Below are 13,394 nucleotides of genomic sequence, written 5' to 3'. Positions count from 1 at the left end.
ATGGTATACATCTCAGAGTGCTGATAGAACTGAAAAATGAACTTGCAGAGCTATTGTTAGTATCGTATTTTTCACTCTATAAGACGCACCTAACCATAAGATGCACCTACCTGTAGAGGAGGAAAACCCATGATAAAACAAATTCTGAACCAAATTGTGTACCCTGTCCTACCGCCCTGCCCTGTACCCTGTCCTGGCCTGCCACTAGACCTGTCCTTTGCCCTGTACTGGCCTACCACTAGACCACCAGAGGGAGGGACAGGGTACAAGGCAGGCAGGCAGTCAGGACTAGAGGGCATGTGGTGAAGCTGCTAAGTAGTAGATTTAAAACAAACCGGAGAAAATATTTCTTCACACAATGTGTAATTAAACTCTGGAATTCGTTGCCGGCGAATATGTTGAAATCAGTTAGCTTAGCAGGGTTTAAAAAAGGTTTGGATAATTTCCTAAAAGAGAAGTCCATAGGCCATTATTGATATGACTTGGGGAAATCCACTGCTTATTCCTAGGAAAAGCAGCATAAAATCTGTTATACTACTTGGGATCTAGTTAGGTGCTTGGGACCTGGATTGGCCACTGTTGGAAACTAGATACTGGGCTTAATGGACCTTCGGTCTGTCCCAGTATGACAATTCTTATGTTTGATCTGATGAACCATGAACTCTGCTAGCAATGCTCTTTACGATAGGTATTGCTGGTGGAGTTTTAGCATGATTCACTGGATTTTTGAAATACAGGTCTATCCTGGTGCTTTGGCGGTAGCGTCTTTTATATTCGTGGTCTCTGCAAAGTTCTCTTCTTTCCCCTATACGTTGTAACTTTTATCTTAGAGAGATGGGAAAGGTTTGGGAACCTTTTGGAATTAAAGTTTTTCTTATGAGGATGACATTGTTTCTTTTGTTCCTTTAGAATAGCTTAATGTCAGTTTATTCTCTTATGAAATAAGTTTTTGTTGTTCATTTTGCCTGGTTTTGCTCCTTGGATTTGAAAATAAATCTAGACAAGACAAATATATTGCGGATAGGGAATGTAACACAAGTATACTGAGATTGCTCCCTAGGTAGCAGGAGTAGGGATTTCTCTTAAAGAGGAAAACAAATTATTGGAGATTTAGATAGATTCAGGCCTGATAATGTCTTCACAAATAAATACAGTCTGTTCTCATTATTCAAAGTCGTATGGTTCATGAAAATATGAACTGCAAAATCATGAATAACAAAACAGAGTCTATGAGAAAATAGGTTAGGTTCCAGCAGTACACCTTCCACCTCAAAACCATGGAAAGTGAGCAGTGGATCCTATTGGGGGAATGGAATTAGGTTCCTGCATGGGACAGCAGCCCACCCAAACCAGAAGACTTTCCCCCACCATCACTGCACCTCCCTGACAAGAATAGGCAACGTTTAATTTCTGTTCTTGCAATAATCTAAAGCTGGATTGATTGGCATCAAGAAAGTTATGGTTATAAAAAAAAAAATCTAACAGTTGGTCGCAGACTGTTTTTTCAAGAACCTTTGTAGGGAAAAGGAGAGATGAAATTTGTCTACAGCTTGAAACTTTATTGGGATTCAAAGATGAATTTTTCTTCAAACTTTGAACTACTGTTTTTATAAAGAATTGGGCACATGCCCTTCATGAAATGATAAATTTATTATATCTGCAAAGACACTACCAACCAGATCTTTCAAAGATTTTAAAATTGAAGGATGGCAGGAATCAAGTGAGCAGAAATAATTATTCACCCTTGTTAACATTTTTACAACTTGGTCAGCACTTACAGGATGAAAAGTACATCATTACTTCACTACAGATAAGGGATAATTCAGTTCTGCAGGTGGTGATTGACTGTCAAATTGATTTACTATTTTAGACACTTTAGATACAAAGCCAACTGCAAGATCTTAACTAGATAAACTGACTCAATGGTGTGTTCATTTGATCTAGGGTTATTTGATAAACCCCCAGTCCTTCCGCAAACACCTGAAAACTTGGCTCTTTTCAAAAATCTAACACCTCCCGCTCTTTGGTACCCTGTCTCTCTTTATCTTTCTAGCTCCTTTCCTATAACCCTTCATTGTAGCTCCTTTTCAATCTAACCCTGTAAACTGTGCCGAGCTATACGCTTGTGGAGATGGCGCGGTATACAAACCTAAGGTTTAGTTTAGAAGGTGCTGTCTCAATGATGGTGTTATAATAAAGTTTCTTAGCATGAAAGCAAGCAGAATTATAAGATTGCCAAATCAAATTATACATTTCAAGGGTAATCCTGGAAGGAAACTTACTCCAGTTTCTTTTGCTACATCTGAGCTTATGCTGTTTAAGATCTTCATTATATCAGGGTACTTTATAGAGCCTGGCTATCTTATACTATTGGAAAAAAGCAGTAATATCCAGTGAGCTCAACAGAGTTTCTTGACCATCGCTAGCCAGGGTCTGCTGAATAGTTGCAGCCCACCCAGCTAGGCGGCATAAATTTTTCCAAGGGGGTGCTTGGCTCAGAATAAACCCACAGCACTGAGCAAGGATGGCACCCAGCACACAGGACAGAGCACAACTTGAGTCAAAATGGCTTGAATGCCAAAAATAATAATTTATTGTCTAGGTCTTTCAAGACAAGGCAAAATATTTTCCAGAAAAATAAAGCACAAAAATAAATAAATAAATACAAAAGCAAAACAATAAGCAGCAGATAAATGCAAACTTTCAGCAAAACAAAATGTTTAAAGCACACCACAGCAGTACTCTGGGTTCCACAGGCTTTTCATAGCAGGAGAGTTGCCAGGCCTTGGCTTGAGTAAAGCCACAGCCGTTTCAAGGCTTTCTCCCAAACTCTCAGACAGATAAAGAAAACTAGTTTGCAGTTGCTTCTAATGGAAAAAGAAAACAAATAATCCAAAATTAGTTCACAGTAATGTCCCATAAGCTTGTTTCATTTGTTCCTTCCAGTTCTCAAAAAGGAGACAAAATAAACAACAAAAAAACTTTTGCTGCAAAAAGAATGTTTCTTGCACAGTTCATACAGTTCTTGATTCCCTTAATCACCACAGCCCTATGGTTGCTGGAAAAACAAAGTTCAAAAAGGAACCTTCTCACCTCCAGCACCTATAGGTGGTTGATACAGCACAGTTCACTTCCTAGTTTAAACTTCACAGAAAACAGGTAAGTCATTTTAATAAAGCACACTTTAGACAGCTGGAATAGACTGAACATTGTTAGCAGACCTCCATGTGTTCTGGAAGCTCATTCTCAGAGATAAATTCCTCTGCTATTTCCATACCTTCTGAAGTATTAATCAGCTCCAGTTCTGGCCTATGGATATCCTCCTCCACCTCAAGCATTTTCCAGTCCTCACTAGGATTCAGCTGGACTCCACCATCAGGCAAGTTCTCAGGCTCCTGTATGCTTCTTTCCTAAGACTGATCTGTTCACTGTCTCCTCCTCTCCTCCAACTGCTCAGTGAGGAGCTCCTTTTTATCTCTAGAGAAATCCCGCCCACACCAAGGTACTGCTAGAATGGGCCAAGGCTCTCTGGCTCCCCATCAGGCTAGTCCGGAAATTACTACTAGTTTTATTCCAAGGGAAATATGCCTGAGATTTCCTTAACACTCTGGAAGGTGTTGTGTGTTTGGTTCCAGGCTGTTTCAAAAGGGTACAAGGGTTTATGTTGTCAGTGGCTAGATCCTGGCATGCCTGAGCTCAGATAGGCAGACTTGCCTATATGTGAACCAGGGCCAAACCCATGGTGAGACTTTAACTACTGAGGGGCTCATAATCGAAAGAGAAAAACGTCCAAAAACTGGCCTAAGTCGGTACTTGGACGAACATTTCCCAAATACGTCCAAGTGATGATAATAAAATCAGGTTTTGGACGTATTTCTAAATGACCTTGGCCTTTATAGTGCCGCTGAACGACCAAAGCTAAACATGGCATTTCGGGAGGAGTACCGAGGGTGGGAGTTGGGCGGGACGTGGGCCGGCTTAGACTTAGTCGTACAGCATGTATAACTGAAAGTTATACACCCCACGATCGACGGAACTTGGTCTAAGTCACAAAAACCCACCTAAAGTCACCAGATAAGCACTGAAAACACATAATACAGACCCCCACACACTACCCCAGTGATCACTGATCCCCCCACCCCATAAAAATATTAATCACATCTTTAAAATTCAGCCTCCAGACTATCATCACCTGGCTGCCTGGCATAGGAAAGCCTAGTCGTCCAGCACAGAGGCAGCTTAAGTCATCTTGGGGGTGGGTTAGGGACCCATAGAGAGGAGGACCCATGCCCATAAGCCCCTGTAATCACTGCATTGATACTTAAACATGCGCACTCCCCTATACACCCCAAAACCCTGGCATATAAGTGGCTCCTGCAGCCATAAAGGCTATTGGGGTGGTAGATAAGTGGGTCTAGGGGATTCTGGAGGTGGTTTGGGGGGCTCACTGTAACCTATAAGGGAGCTGTAGGGAGGAGAAGACATGGCACCTTTTTTGTACCCTGTAAGGTACCCCACTATTTAGGTGGCATGTCTGGGTGTACAGTCCATCACTTTGCAGACCCCTCCCATGTCCAACAGGGCTTGTTCTAAGCGTTTTTGACTTGGACGAAAAGTTGGACGAAAATGTGGTATAAAGATGGACAATTTAGCGGCTTGGAAGATCAGATCGGCAGGACGTATAGTTAGACGATTTTCGAAACAAAAAAAATTTTGGACGTATTTTTTGAAAATGTGTCCCAGGCTGTTTTTTACTTTGGATGACTTGCAGCTTAGACGCAAACGGACTTAGACGTCCCTTTCAATTATGTCCCTCCACGCTCTTACTTTTCCTGTCTTGAGCCTGTGACAAGCCAGCAGTAGTGCTGGAATTGTCACATGACTCTACAGCTGCAGTAACATTAGATACATCAAATTGTACTATATTTAAAGTCAATGTAACTCTAAGAGTAGGTAGTTCAAAAGGAGCTCGACAACTTATTTTCTTTGTGCTAGATATAACAATAAAATTTTTAGTTTTTACTTTAACATATAATATCACCAATGAATGATCAGTCTATGTGACTTCTAAAAATTCTGTAATTCCCGCCATAAAAGATGCCATATTTTTGTCTACAAACCTGAGTTAAGAATATGTCCAACTTTATGCACTGGGACATCTACTATTTGTTTCCAACCCAAGACATCAAGACTTAGAAGAAAGTTAAAAACACAATCATCAGTGGATTTTACACCATGTAACACAATTTTTGTTCCTGGGCAGTAAGTGTAATTTCCTAATTGCTCATGCCTAAAAAGTATAGAAATTATCTATTATTTCCATAAAACTTTGCTTTTATGACCGGGATAGTCAGATTTTGCAATTTAAAATGTGAAAACACTGATTTTTAATCTTTGCATTCATATAAAGTCATAAAAAGCAACATATGAATCACAATTAACATGTATTTATATTGAAGTTATAGAAAGATGACCACAGAAGATTTAGAAGTGAGTAGTTTTTTGAGATTTGCAATTATATTGTATGTCACTTTAACAAATCAGCCCCCATATGTAGTCTCCTATCCTGTTCTCATTATATTGTCCTTGGTAGTGGCACTTGAAGTCCAGGTATATCCTGGTGGAGGTGCTCACCTTGCTCCTCTTAGTATGCTCCTATGTTTTCCATGAATGTCTCAAGATGAACATCAAGGACTTTGAGAGATATCCTACGCCCATTTTACTGTAATTCTTCACCAGATTCTCAACCAACTCCAAGAAGTTTTAGGCCTTGTGATTGCCCAGGAAGCCCTGAACCACTGTGACAAAGCTGTTCCAAGCCACTTTCTCCTTCCTAGTTAACGTCTTAGGAAATTCCTTGATCTACAGGATCTTCTTTATCTGTGGTCCGACGAAAACAACAGCTTTGAACTTTGCCTCAGACAAATTAGGGAAGATATCTTGAAGGTACTTGAAGGCTGCTGACTCTCGATCAAGGTGGCCCCAAATATGCTCGATTGGGTTAAGATATGGGGAATTTAGAGGCCAGGGAAGTAGCTGGAAGTCTTGGTCATGCTCTGAGAACCACTCGTGAAAAAGTCTGGTGGTATGACATATCTTATTGTCCTGTTGGCCATAGGGAGGACAGTCAACATGTAAGGGTGTACTTGATTGGCAAGGATGGAGATATACCCATATCAGTTGAGAAGTGCCTCCAAGAGGTATTAAGGGGCCCAGACCATACCATGAAAACATTCCCTAGACCATAACACTGCCGCCATCAGCTTGTGTACGTCCAACAATGGTTGCTGGGTGTTTGTTCTCAGCAGTTTCATGCCTGACACGTCCACGTCCATGTCCATCTGTTCTATGGAGCTCAGAATGTGACTTATCAGAGAAGGCAACTCTGCCAGTTGGTGCAAGTCCAGTGTTGGTACTTCTGTGCAAATTGCAGCCATTTTTTGTGATGAACCCTTATGAGCATGGGTGCATTCACCAGCCGTCTGCTCCAGTAAGCCATTCACAACAGGGTCACTGCACAATCATTTTGGACATACATATGGAAGACCCCTGGTTCATTTGGATGGTGAGTTGCTCCACAGTAGCGTGCCAATCAGCTCGTACCAACCTGTTGTCACAACCCTAGCCCTAAAGCTTGGCTTGTTCCAGGGAAGTCTCCTCCTAACCCTAGAATCACCCTTCAAAGGGCTAACCAGTGTGACCAGACAAACTCTAGTTCCCAGCTAGATTTACAGTTCCAGTTGAAACACCAAGTCACTAAGCCCTGGGGAGGGGAGCAAGAAGGGGAGAATAGCCTAGAGCAGCAGGAGGTGTGTCCTAGAAAGGAACAGCCTAGGAGACAAGCTCCTGGAGCAGGTAGTGCACAGCTGCAAGCACTGATTAAAGCCCCAAGGAAAGCACAGTCTAAGCAACAAGCTGCTTTGCCTCCTTTCAAGTTAGGGCGTGGTCAGCTGCATGCTAGAGGCTGCCCTGAGGAAGTCTAGGGCAGTCTATCCTGGCTCTGACCAGGAAGGAGCCTCTGAGGACCGGGCTCCTGACTCAGCCCTAGGAGAGGACATTGAAATGGCAGAGGCAGCCCCTGTCCCTGAAACCATCCCAACAGCCAGCACTGAACCCATGGAATTCCTGGAGTATGCCATGGAGCCACAAGAAGTATCAATGGAGGAAAGTTAAATGCATTAGCTTTATTTTTCTTCTTGTGGGTTTAAAACATTGGTGTGTTTTTTTTGTTGCTACAAGCACCAAGGTGAAGCCAAGTGAGCTGTGCAAAGCTCACAACCATGAGAGAGCTGTTTTGGGTCTTTAAAGCCAAGTGTATTTTGTTGGCTAGTTTTGTGTTCTGCCTTTTTGCAGAGTGTGTGAGACTTATGGTATGAAGGAACTGTAGTGGAGCCTGCTCAGCTGGTGTGTTAGGCCTGTTGCAAGCCAGGCCTCGGCAACATTTATTGAAGCTACCTTGCTAAGGACGCTGATAAAGCTGGACATTATTGTTTGTGACTGTATTTTTGACCTTGCTCAGACGCTGTTACTGAGAGGTCTGAGCTACCCAGGATTATTTGGGGACTTACCTGTTTGGACCTGCCAATAAGGTGTGGGCTAGGTTTTAAAAGCCCAGTTTTTCTTTTTGTTTCTTTTATGCTGCAAGGCTAATTTCTGACAGTGTAGTCTGTAAGCTAATAAAGTGAGACACAAGGTGCTAACAGAACTTGCTTAATCCTGACCAATTATTTTTGTTTCTTATTGAAAGCCAGCAGGACCTCCAACTTCTCTTGGAGGCACGCAGGAATCGGCCGTGGCTGTGCGGTGAACTGGGGCCTAAGCCTGAGCCCGTCACCGGCAATGCCTCACTGTGCAGCTAACGATCACCTCTTGCATCGATGGCTCGTGCTGCCCCACAGATACTTTTGACCTGGATTGGCTACTGTTGGAAACAGGATATTGGGCTATCTGACCCAGTATGGCTATTCTTATATTCTTAAGTCAAGTCGGTCCCTGAGCCCAATATCTTTTTCTAGTTCTTGGGGTCTCTGAATTTCCTTTTTTTTTTTTTTTTTTTTTGCATTTGATCCTGTTCTCCTTTGTTTTGATTGCTGAGTGTCATCAGCTCCAATGTCTCCTCTTTGAGAGGGGGCTAGCAAGAGAACCTGTACATTATTTTCTCCTTCACTTTTATCTTTGGTATCATGAGGCAATCAAATCTCTCTCTTCATGCTTCTATTTTTCCACCATATGGATATCCCTAAATGACACTTCAGATGTCTTTTTGCTCTCAGGAAGTGAAGGCTAGAGAAAATCCTCTTTTTCATGATCAAGAAAACTGCCAAAGGGGAAAACAGAAAGAACTCTTCTTCCATTGCAATTCTACCTTAGGCTTTTAGAAATTCAACTTCAAATCCAATAAAGGGTTTAGTAGAGTTACTAGACATGCCTTCATTCACATACTGAGAAAAAAAAAAAGAGAGAGAATGAATTAAAAGTAAGATTTAGCCGAATAGGCACAAGGAAATCCTGCACTAACTAAATTAACTGAAATTATTAGCATTGAAGAAACCCTGCTACGAGAAAATGTAATCATTCTCTTATGAAATAAGTTTTTGTTGTTCATTTTGCCTGGTTTTGCTCCTTGGATTTGAAAATAAATCTAGACAAGACAAATATATTGTGGATAGGGAATGTAACACAAGTATACTGAGATTGCTCCCTAGGTAGCAGGAGTAGGGATTTCTCTTAAAGAGGAAAACAAATTATTGGAGATTTAGATAGATTCAGGCCTGATAATATTTGAGAAAATGTTTACATCTAATCTAGACTTCTCTAACTATTATAAGAAAAGGACAACCCATTGTAAACACTCCTCATGGGAGTGCTGTAGTGCTCTATTTGGTATGTCCCTGCTGCAGGGCATACACCATTCCAGTAGTAACATAGTGAATGACAGCATATCAAGACCTGAATCGTCCATCCAGTCTGCCTTGTAATCACAATATCATGATTAAATTAAAATGTCTTTTTTTCTTTGTTATTTCTGGAATCTTAGAAATCTACCTGGTACTGACCTTAGTTTCCAACTACTGGAGTTGCAGTTGAAGCTCATTCCAGTCAATCCAAACCATACAGCTCAGGAAGAGCCATTTGGGACACAGCCACATGATTAAAGAGAGCAAAATCAACCTATTTCTACCATGGTTGATCAGACTCCTTGTGACCCTGGGCAAGTCACTTAATCCCCCCCATGGCCCCAGGTACACTAGATAGATTGTGAGCCCACCAGGACAGACAGGGAAAAATGCTTGAGTACCTGAATAAAGTCATGTAAACCGTTCTGAGCTCTCCTGAGAGAACGGTATAGAAAATGGAATAAATAACTAAAAATAAAAATTATTGTGCTAACTAAAGCAATTAGATCACTTGAGGGATTCTTCATTCTGCATTGAAGATGAGAGATCGTATATGTAAGATGTTTGGTGTTATCTTTTCCAAAGTTGAAATTGCTAAGGTGTTTGAAGGATTATTTCAGTGTTTTAGATGGATTGTACAGAGTCCGTTGCTTGGTTTGCCAAAAAAAAGGCTTTGTGAAGTTTGCAGGTAGCACAAAATGCAACTGTGCATATATTATGTGGCTTGTCCGGGTTTGAACATATTTTGCAAGTACTTCCGAAATCACGTTGGCTACCTGTTGAATTTCAGATCCAGTATAATACTCTTTTATTTGTGTTTAAGGTATTGACCAGGCAAATTTCAATAATACTTGTAATCAAGTTTCAAGTTTATTCAAAAATTTATAAACCGCCCTATCAGCCTTCTAGGCGGTGAACATTATATTATAAACATATATAGGGTAACTATACATTCTTTAAAACAATAGTCATAATTCAAAACATTTAGAAACATTACAAAAACAAACAGGAACAAAATGGGAAAAAGGATAGAACTACAATTTATCAAGTAAGAAAAAGAACATATAGGGAAAGGGCAAAAGGGAGGGTCTTCAAAAGTAGATTAAAACTATGTAGCCCTAAAAAGGGCATTTAGGTCTCAAAAGCAGTCAATAAACCCATTGTAAAACTAAACAAGCCAGACTAGTACAGATCAATCCTACACAGTCAATCCTAACAGAAAACCATGTCTTTTCGAACACACAGAACACAGAAAACACCTTCGCCTAGTATGTAATCACAAACTAACCCCTCCCCCTTTTACAAAACTGTAGTGTGGTTTTTAGCCATGGTGGTAACAGCTCAGATGCCAATGCTTAAAAACGCTCTACAGTTTTGTAAATAGGGAGATAGAATAAAAATACATAGACAAAGATTAAACTGAAGCACCAAGAAGCTGGACTCTGCATACAATGCAACACCACAGAAACAGCAATGCGTTTCCCCTAAAGCAAAAAAAAAAGATTTTTTTTCTACTTTGTCTTCTCTGATTTCTGCTTTCCTCATCTTCTTGTCACTCTCTTCCTTTCATCCATGGTCTACCCTCTCTCTGCCCCTTCTGTATGGCATCTTCTCTCCTTCTATTCACTTTCCAGAAACATTATGCCTCCCCCTTCCATCTCTCCCACCCCCCATGGTCTGACATTTCTCTCTCCATCGAAATCAGCAAGATCCCATGATGATTACTTTTGCTGCCGCTGCTTCAGAAAAGGTAAGTGATGCCGGAGGTGGGCTGGGCCGGCAGAGGCAAGGTCCCGCGATGACTGCGGCTGCTGGTCCACCCCCCTCCGACGTTACTTACCTCTTCCGAAGCAGCTGCAGCAAAAGTAATCATCGCAGGACCTTCGTGCACTTCAGCGCGGCTGCCGACTCTGCTCTGGAATAAATACGGCAGCCATGCTGAGGTGCCATTTTCAGCAGCGCAGGAGCTTCCGGACTCGGCTGCTTGTGCACCCCCTTGGAGTGTATACCCGGGGTGGACCTCCCCCCCCCCTTGGTACGCCACTGGATGGATGAGCTTGTTTTTGAGTGCAAATTAACTCAACATGTGGCTCGATAGTCGACAAGCAAACACGCATTTCATCATCCACCATCTGTAGTTCTCTTTTTTTTTTCAAATTAATTTCTGTCAGAGCTGAAAATCCAAGTTCGCAAAGATAAGAAGATCCAAACGGTAACAAAGCCTTGATTGCTTTGTTGCTCAAGTTAGGATAACTACTGCATAAAAAATAAAAATAAAATTACTTGCTGTTAGTTTTCAAGGACCAACGACATCAAAAATTAGATGCTTTTCTGCAGTTCTATCCTTTAACTAAGCTGCGATAGCATTTTTAGTGCATGCATAAAATTAGCGCGCGCTAAACCCATGTTACATGCCTAGAACTAACGCCAGCTCAATGCTGGCGTTAGCGTCTAGCGCGTGGCAATTTTCCACGCGCTAAGTGTGCGCTAAAACCACTATCGCAGCTTAGTAAAAGGAGCCCTAAGACAGAAACATGCAGAATGAATACACAAGACTCTAATACTTCATTTCACACTCACCTTTGACTTAAGTACAGCAGAAATTACTTTTAGATGTGTTTCTTCAACTTGGTATAGGTATCACTCTCTCCCAGGCTCTCGAGGTAACGCAACATGCCATATGTCTTCTCACCCTTCGAAATGAAGAATAGGTAACTGTTTATTAAACTTACATTGTCACACTTCTGTGAGGGAAGTAGGCATGATAAAGTTTCAGTCATTTATGGCCAGGGTGAGGGTTCTCTCCAGTCAAACCCACTCCTCCTGACCAGGGTTTGAGAGCTATTGCTGGACTGCTTCCCTTACCCATCTGAATGTACTAATTTGGAAAATCACCAGCGTGCTTGAATTTTCCGCACTCCTAAGGATGGGCATCTTGAATTAGGATCACTCTGTTCCTCTAATGAAAATAACATATCCTGAGAAATTCTTAAAATAATTTAGCAAGGATTAGGGGAGGGAAGTGAAGCTCACAGACACTATCCTGTGAAAGGCTCGAGCATTTTTTTTTTTTTTTTTTTTAAAGGACAGCTATCAGCAACTTACTGCTAGAAAATAAAATTGGTTAATGTAACATAACATAAACAATGTAGTGGAACACAATTCTTGTCACATTTTTTTTTTTTTTAGCTTACTCTGGCCACTATTTTTAGCTGCATGGATGCTGCATAATTTTAAGGTATCCATTTAAAGTTATCACTATTCTTTATGCATTTGGGGTACATTTTCAGCTGGCACAGTCACTGCTGGCAACCAGCATTGAACTTAACATGTATACTTGTATTGGATGCTAGGGGCTCTTCTAAATGAAAGAAGTACATTCTGATGGTATGGGATTTCTATCAACACAAAAACAAAATCCAACCAGCCAAAGCAAAAACAAAAAAAACAAATTGCAGGCAACTATGTACCAGATGCAGGCAATGTTTATTATACCAAATATTTATGCAGTTAAAAATACCACCTTATAACAAACCAAAGGACCTGACACAGTCCGTGTTTCGGAAAACATTCCTTCCTCAGAGGTCCATGGTTGCTAAGGTATCAAATAAGCTGCATAAAAGGTATAAAACAACCGCCTGACTATTTTTGTGTCACACATTCCAAGTGAAGAAGGATTACAGATAGGAGGTTGTTTTATACCTTTTATGCAGCTTATTTTATACCTTAGCAACCATGGACCTCTGAGGAAGGAGTGTTTTCCGAAACACAGACCGTGTCAGGTCCTTTGGTTTGTTATAAGGTGGTATTTTTAACTGCATAAATATTTGGTATAATAAACATTGCCTGCATCTCGTACATGGGATTTCTATCTACAGACTTTGAGCCCCAAAAGGAAAAGTTTAATTTAGACACATTATAATAGCCAACTGGCCAGTGCTCCTAAAGCAGAGCTGGGAGGGGTGGGGGGGAGGGTTAGTATTGTATGTATGAATATTAATCCAGGTGGTTATAAGAATCATAGCTACTGTTCTTTTATTTGTTTGGCACTGTTTTTAGATTAAAAATCAATAAAGATTTAAAAAAAAAAATAAAAATCAAAGCCTCCTTTTAGCTGAGGATTAATGGTGTGAAATTGGTAGTTGAGGATGGGGGGGATTTGGGGAGGTGTGAAGGTTTGTCTTTATTATATTGCTGAAGGTTTGTTTGTTAGCGTCTTTATTCATATTGAGATTTATTTTTCAATAAAAAAAAATTGTTTGAAGCTAATCGATATATTCAAGGCCAGTCCCCATAAAAGCAGCAGTGCTGAAAATACAGGCAGTATACAAGTTCCAAACCTTTTCTCTTCATTGAAAGTTCACATGCCTAACTTGGTAGGTGTGATTCTATAACAGTTAGGCGTCCACTGCAAAGAGGTATCAAGGGATTGGGGGGGGGGGGGCAGATGGAGATAAAGGACTAAAAAAAAAAAAATCTTTATTAATTTTCAAAACT

Source organism: Geotrypetes seraphini, chromosome 1 (assembly GCF_902459505.1).
Source record: "Geotrypetes seraphini chromosome 1, aGeoSer1.1, whole genome shotgun sequence".
Lineage (NCBI taxonomy): Eukaryota > Metazoa > Chordata > Amphibia > Gymnophiona > Dermophiidae > Geotrypetes > Geotrypetes seraphini.
Note: the sequence above shows the minus strand (reverse complement) of the source record.